Source organism: Palaemon carinicauda, chromosome 8, assembly GCF_036898095.1.
Source record: "Palaemon carinicauda isolate YSFRI2023 chromosome 8, ASM3689809v2, whole genome shotgun sequence".
Classification (NCBI taxonomy): Eukaryota; Metazoa; Arthropoda; class Malacostraca; order Decapoda; family Palaemonidae; genus Palaemon; species Palaemon carinicauda.
Window position 1 is genome coordinate 119,028,855 of NC_090732.1, and position 7,500 is coordinate 119,036,354.

Here is a 7,500-nt window from a genome sequence, read left to right on the forward strand (position 1 = left end):
CGCCTATTGATGCAAAGGCCTGTGTTAGATTTCACCAGTCGTCTCTATCTTGGGCTTTTAAACCAATACTTCTCCATTCTTAATCTCCTAATTCACGCTTCATAGTCCTCCGCCATGTATGCCTGGGTCTTCCAACTCTTCTAGCGTCGGTCAATTCGCATTTGTATACTGAGATCAAATTGATAAACAAATAAGTATCAATAAAAAAGGAAATAGATTATTTTGACTATTAAACCAGTTGAATATACCCGCAACTATTCAAATTGAACCAGTGTTATAGAAGAATAAAAAAAAAAATTATCGTAGTGTTAAATCGATGTTTTTCAAATTCGTTTTCGGAAAAAAATGTTTGCTGTTAACTAGGAATATATCCGCTAACAGGTTGGATCATCCAACAAGTAATTTTAATGAAACGAATTATCATTTTTTCATTTTAAATCGTCTCCTAAAAAATTTGTATGCGGAGAAATAAAGGGTAATAATTACTTTTTGACGTTTTTGAAAACGCAGCAAGTCTTCTGATTGCTGAAATTTTGGTTTTATATATCGATGTTAAATGAAAATGTCCTACGAGGTTCCCAGAAAATTGAATTATATAAAATTTTAAGTGCCTTCTGTTTCATTGACACCAAGAGTAATCTATTTATAATTCAAGTATTTTGAAAATGCTTAAATTAATCCAAGCTGATTGATTAATGGAAATTATTCCCTTTACCTGCAGGGTATAGTGGTCGAGAGAAATCTTTCTGGTACATATAATTTTAGGACACAGGTTTATAAAGGAAGGTGAAAGATTGGTTGGTAGTTTTATGTGTAGCGTATAATTATTGTTTGAGTATGGTCAGTGGAGAGATGTTAACATTATGATTATATACTAGGGCTTAGAGGGGATTCGAGATATAGAAAATGTGCAGTGGATGTATCCCATAGTTTATGGATCTTCACGCATCGTTAATCAAACCAATTAAGAAAGTATACCTAAATAAAAGTAAACAAAATATACATATATATATATATATATATATATATATATATATATATATATATATATATATATATATATATATATATATATATACACACACACACATATATATATATATATATATATATATATATATATATATATATATATATATATATATATATATATATATATAGATGTATTTATTTAGAAGTTTTGTTCTTCTTTGTAATGAAGTGGATGTTATATACCCCTGAGAAAACATTCTTTAGTTGCCAAGAAGGACTCTTGAGCTAGGTGTTTTAATAGTCAATTCATTTTATTATTATCATTACTAGCTAAGCTACAACCTTAGTTGGGAAAACAGGATGTTGTAAGCCGAAGGAAAGGAAGTCAGGAAATAGACAGAACAGTGTGCCCAAGTGTACCCGCACGCAAGAGAATTCTAACCCAAGACAGTGAAAGACCATGGTACAAAGGCTGTGTCACTACCTAAGTCTAGAGAACAATGGTTTAATTTTGGAGTGTCCTCTCTGAAAAGCTGCTTACCGTAGCTAGAGTACCTTCTACCTTTACCGAGTGGAAAGTAGCCTCTGATACTGAACAACATAGTGCAGTAGTTAACCCTTTGAGTTAAAAAGAATTTTTCAGTTACCGTAGTGTTGTCAGATGTATGAGGAAAGAGGAGACTGTATAAAGATTAGGCTAGACTAATCGGTGTATGTGTAGGCAAAGGAAAACCGAGCCGTAATCAGATAGTGATAAAATGTAGTACTATTTGGCCAATTTAAGAACCCAATAATTCTCTAACGGGTCGGTAGTATCTTACTTAATGTTTATTTGTTAAAAAAGAATAAAGCAATAACATCCTCAGACATCCTAAGAAATACACAATAAAACAAGTTTTTTTTTATACTAAAAAAGAGAGAAAAGAATAGGCTATAGTATACGAGAGAAGCAATTTGTTATTTGTTCAGGACATATTCATTGTGGCCATTCTCGCAAAAGTTTTAGGAGGGATAATAACAGGCCTAACCGAAGCCAAGGACTCCCCAGGGATGATTGATGGTGTAACCAATAGATCAGGGGTTACGTGGCACACGAACAAAACCGGTGTATCAAAAGAGATGATGAGCGAAGAACGTGGAGGGATTCTCTGAAGAATCTGCAAAAATCGATAGACATGAAATTTGCTTTTTTCATGGACAATCTTACGCAGGGCGGTAGGCGAGCCGTCAGCGCCCTCTCAAAGTGAACTGTTGGCATTACTATCATTACTATAGGGTCTTTCCATCGTCCTTCGATCTCCTCTGTATTGAATGGCCTCCCTTAACCCAGCACTGTGCTATAAGACTAAAATACAAAACCAATACATCCAGTCTTTACCGATGAATTGCGAAAAACCGGAACGCCTTGAATGAGTCTTGAAAGTTTATTTCTTTCAGTAAATGATCAAATTCGATCTCCTCTGTATTGAATGGCCTCCCTTACCCCAGCACTGTGCTATAAGACTAAAATACAAAACCAATACATCCAGTCTTTACCGATGAATTGCGAAAAACCGGAACGCCTTGAATGAATCTTGAAAGTTTATTTCTTTCAGTAAATGATTAAATTTTTGCGCACATTTCATGGACGTTGGATAGAACTACAGTAATCTATATGAATAAGCGTTCTCCAGATGGGTAAGCATATTCATGTCAATAATTCATTTGCTTTTGGAACCATGGGAAAACTCCTGTCATGAATTAATGTGTAATTATAATAATTTTGGCAATGTGTTTATGATTGAAGAGATTGTTTTTCTTTGTATTACACTTTATCGCAAATAATCTAGATTTTTATTTTCATGATATTATTTACCTGTACTTATAAGTGGCTATATGATAATAATAATAATAATAATAATAATAATAATAATAATAATAATAATAATAATAATAATAATAATAATAATAATAACGAAATGGATGAAAAATGTCTTAGCGTGGAAATAACGATATACAGTGGAGGAGGCTACCAATTATACCCAAATCTGGAAACGGTCTAAGGACACTTAATTGCAGCGACTTTAGCAATTAAAAGATCTGATCGTAGATAAGTCGCATACTTCTTGTGGCGTCAGAGGTCCAGCCAGGGAGGGAGCATCGCATACAGAAGCTGAAGTCTTTGACATGAGCCATCTGATCACAATTTTTGATTTAACAGAAGAATCCTGATTATTTGGATAGTAATTCATCTCATTCTGAAGTTTCGTTTCTCTTTTTACAAATTTCGTTTCTTTCTGTTTCTTGTCTTTAAGAAAGGTCATGGTTGGAGTCGCAAATTTTCATTTGTGCATTCTTATTTAGTTATACTTTTTTTTTTCTTGTTGTCTTGTCGAGTTTATGCTTAGTTTGTTACACAACTTGATCTTGTAATTTTGACATTTATGTTTAAATAAAGATATGGGTAGCAGCATTCAAATTCCATGCAAGTGCTTCGAGGAAGTTCGTGATTGGATGATACGTATTGATATGAATAACATTAATTTAGTTCACGTAAAACTATGTATAACTATCGTAACGCAAATTCTTGTTAAGAATGATAGTTATAGTATTATGAAAAGTTACGGAACTCAGTACGCTTTCAAGGTACGTAAGTCATTTGATCTTAGTAGTGACTCCGTCGTCATTAACATCAGACGGAACAGATTTTTTTTTTCATCTGCACTTAGATGATCCAGTTTCAATTTGCTGATCAAGTGAAGGAAAAGAAAAGAAGATAAGAGGTGCTGTAGATAGGCATTAAGACTATTCTCTCGGTCGTCCTGTGAGGTATACGCCATAATCAAAGAGTCATTAGAGAACAAACGAGTTTTAAGTTCTTTAAAAGTCTCTCTCAGGTCTTCATTTATACTCTTGCGTCTAATCTATAGACAGTATTTCGCTGTACGTTATTAAAGACAGTAGGGATAATCATCTGTCTTGTCCGGGTGGTTTGTTACTGCAGAAGTACAATATGTATCTTGAGTAGTTACTAACACGCAAGGGACTCCGTCTAGAATTCGATCGTTAGTTCCAGAATAAGTCGAAAATTGTAAGGTATCAGAAGTACCATTTTCTCTCTGTACTTTAACCTGATGTTGCTTTTATAAGGCCGTGTGATTTTTCTATTTCTTAGTCTTTTATCTTTATCTCTAACTTCAGCTTTTTGCTTAAACAATTCTCAAACATTTTAAAGAGAGGAGCGACATTGTGGTGCTCGAAATTTCGTGTATAGTTGCTTGACTTAATCTTAAGCTTGATTTTTTGTCTTATGAGATTTTCAAACTTTCCAGCCATTACGTCAGCCATTTCCGTAGTTTCCGAAGAATTGGCACCTTTTTTTAACCCTCACGGAACATGCCGCAGTTTGTAATATTGCTTATTTTACTTAATTTCAAAAAATTAAAAGAATATTGCAATTCCGATTAGTGCCGACATGATTATATAGAGGACTCTCGAGGAAGCAATTTCGAAATGCGTCCATAATTTTGGTTAGTTGACACTTTTTGCCAGGCTTCTAATATTCACAAAATCTGCATTCTTTTCGAATTCATAATTTCTAATAGCAGCATATTCTTAGGATTCGTATTTTTTTTTTATTATTATTATTATTTTGCTTCATTTATTCAGTCTTGAATTGAAATACCCTATTTGTAAAAATTAGGCTTGCAGACTTGATGGTGCCTATAAATTTGAAATTTCAGCATGCGTGTTTCCTTATGTGGTACACCTTACAAATAACAAAGACGCTTAAATTTGTTCATATAAATATTATTGAAACACATTTATAACTGCATTTACTATAAAAGGTATGCTAATACTGAGAAATAATACTAATTATGATGAAAGTATTTCAGATTCGGATCATAGTAACACGCTACTAATAAAAGACATGAATTGAAATAAATTCCAGGTGTCATGTAACATCAGAGAACCGGCAAATATACAAACCACGCTGGGCCTAAAGCATGGCGATAATGCCAATTCCGCAAAATTCTGGACTCCTTATTTCAAAATGGAATAAAATGAGTCTTATTTAATTATTTTGAATATAATCGAAAAGCAACACATTGCGTTTTTTTTTTTTTTGGGGGGGGGGGCGGCAATTTGGTCAAACTGACAATTCTGCAAAATTGGGCCATCGTAATTTAAAAACCTCAAATTAGACAGGCGATGTCACAAAGATAACTTCATGTGCGTTTGTATATAGTCACTAATTTATTAATTGAATTATGGATTATTCTCAAATTCTACCCTTAGCTTCCATTAATGGTTATCATGTTTTTCGAACGTCACAAAATGATTCATCTTTTGCTACAGCGGTTCATTGTATTCCAATAAGTGTCATAGCTTACTTAATAATAATAATAATAATAATAATAATAATAATAATAATAATAATAATAATAATAATAATAATAATAATAATAATAATAATAATAATAATGTAAAGCTTCGTTGATTATTCATATCTAAGAGAAACTGAAGAAGGATTGTCTTTGCTTCCATTATACCTCATACGAATTTGAAAAATGAATGGCTCTATATCTATGATACATCACCAAACTGTGACCGGAAGTAGATAATGAAAATTCACGGTAATATTCATGTAAGAGAACTGGGTTTCTAAACAATTCAAGTTAAATAAGATAAAGTACTGGCTTAAGAGGGCCATCATGAAAACAGCCAAGAACTACTTGATTGCATTTGATTTGTATTTTTCAAAATACATATTTTTGTCTAAGCATTATCAGGTATTTTCCTAATTACTTCTTCATTATAATTACAAGTGCCAAACACATACCTTGCAGGAGCAGGACAGTAATAAAACTGGAAAGTGTCAACCGTAAAATATCAATCATTTAGAGATTATTCACTTTAAATGAAATACTTGTTTCGTATTCTCTCCGAATTTTAAACTGTCATGGTCATTTCTTCGAGCAAAATGGAAAATGCTACTTAAATGGAAGATATTACTAAGAGAAAAAAAATCGGGTTTCAACTGAGTTGCAGAATCACTACTATCACAGAACACCAGATAAAGAGCTTCAGCTACCTTCAAGAACTTCCAAAAATGTGGAAGGCAGTTCGTCTTATCTGTCTCTCTATCTCTATCTCTTCGTCAGCCTACTTCTTCTTCTTCATCCAACTTCGATGAGGTGTGAGCAGATACCTCTCAAGGTGCAAAGTGACGTCTACCAGTTACTTGGACTGTCTCTTTCTCTCTCCCCCTCTCTCTCTCTCTCTCTCTCTCTCTCTCTCTCTCTCTCTCTCTCTCTCTCTCTCTCTCTCTCTCTCTCTCTGAGGACTTGACCTGTGGACACGAACACACATGCACATACGTACTTACATCTAAAAAAAATATGTTGTATGTAGTCTATCCTGCTTGACATCCTCATTCTTTATGGACTATTCTCTCGCAAGGTCTTCATATTTTTATGTGAAAATGTTGTATCAATCATGTGAATTTTAAACGCCTGTTATCTCAACCTGTCTTTAATTAGGTATGAAATACTATGCTACTTAACTTTTTGGCATTAGGTAACTCGTAGAAGATATTATATTCTTTGGCAATTCGTTATAGGAATTTTTAACAAACATTTGTTAGAAGGAGAGAACAAAATATATTTCACTCATGTACCATTCTCTGTAAGTTATATAGGTAATAGTAATGGTAATAATATCATGATTAAAAATATAATATTGATTTTATTTCATTTTGTATTACACGTGAACAGAAGAAAAATTTCCCATAAAATTGCTACGAACAGAGATGAAATAAGCACTGCCTCTGAATATCCTTGCTAAGGGTAATGGTCACTGAGAGAGAGAGAGAGAGAGAGAGAGAGAGAGAGAGAGAGAGAGAGAGAGAGAGAGAGAGAGAGAGAGACGGTGGTGTTTTTTATGTTCTTTTTTTTTTTTTTTTTTTTTTTTAGAAGTTCATCAAATAAGTATGCAGAAACCTCCCAAAAAATTAGAATTTTAAATGCTATAAATCGTGAAAAGGGGAAAATTGTTCACAAAGATTATATACAAGGAAAAAGATATATGGGAAATGGAAATGCCATGATAGATATGATCAAGGGAAAATAGTTCACAAAGATTATATACAAAGAGAAAAAAATATGGAAAATGGAAATGCCATGATAAATATGATCAAAGATGATTATCATCAATATAAAAAGTTTAAAGAAACTCTATTGAGAAACGAAATACAAGTTAGCGTCACTCCTAGTACATGAGAATATTATTTAATAACAATACGGAAAATTCTTTTCGCAGTGAGGTGTGGAATGATGGACATGGAAGCGTCTATTTCCTGCTGACTAGCTGATAGGACAAAGGCTGCGCTCGAATAAAGAACTCACTTATGATACGCCAGATAATTATCAGTTCAGTTTATAAGCCTCTGCTGTAAGGATCGGCCTTGTTTTTCGCTTGTTTTAAGAGGAGCGTCGCGAAAGTGGTCTGAAAGTTCATAAATTACTGTTGTTAATATGATGGAGAAGT

At 33.2% G+C, this 7,500-nt stretch overlaps 1 long non-coding RNA gene across 1 annotated transcript in view; it reads right to left on the reverse strand.

Annotated features, from left to right (window-relative positions):
• Positions 1-6,179, reverse strand: part of LOC137644959 (uncharacterized) — a 16,618-nt gene extending 10,439 nt beyond the window's left edge. The window contains exon 1 of the long non-coding RNA XR_011045242.1: positions 6,047-6,179. This is a non-coding gene — a long non-coding RNA (uncharacterized lncRNA). The remainder of the gene's footprint in view (positions 1-6,046) is intronic.
• Positions 6,180-7,500: the final 1,321 nt, after the last annotated feature.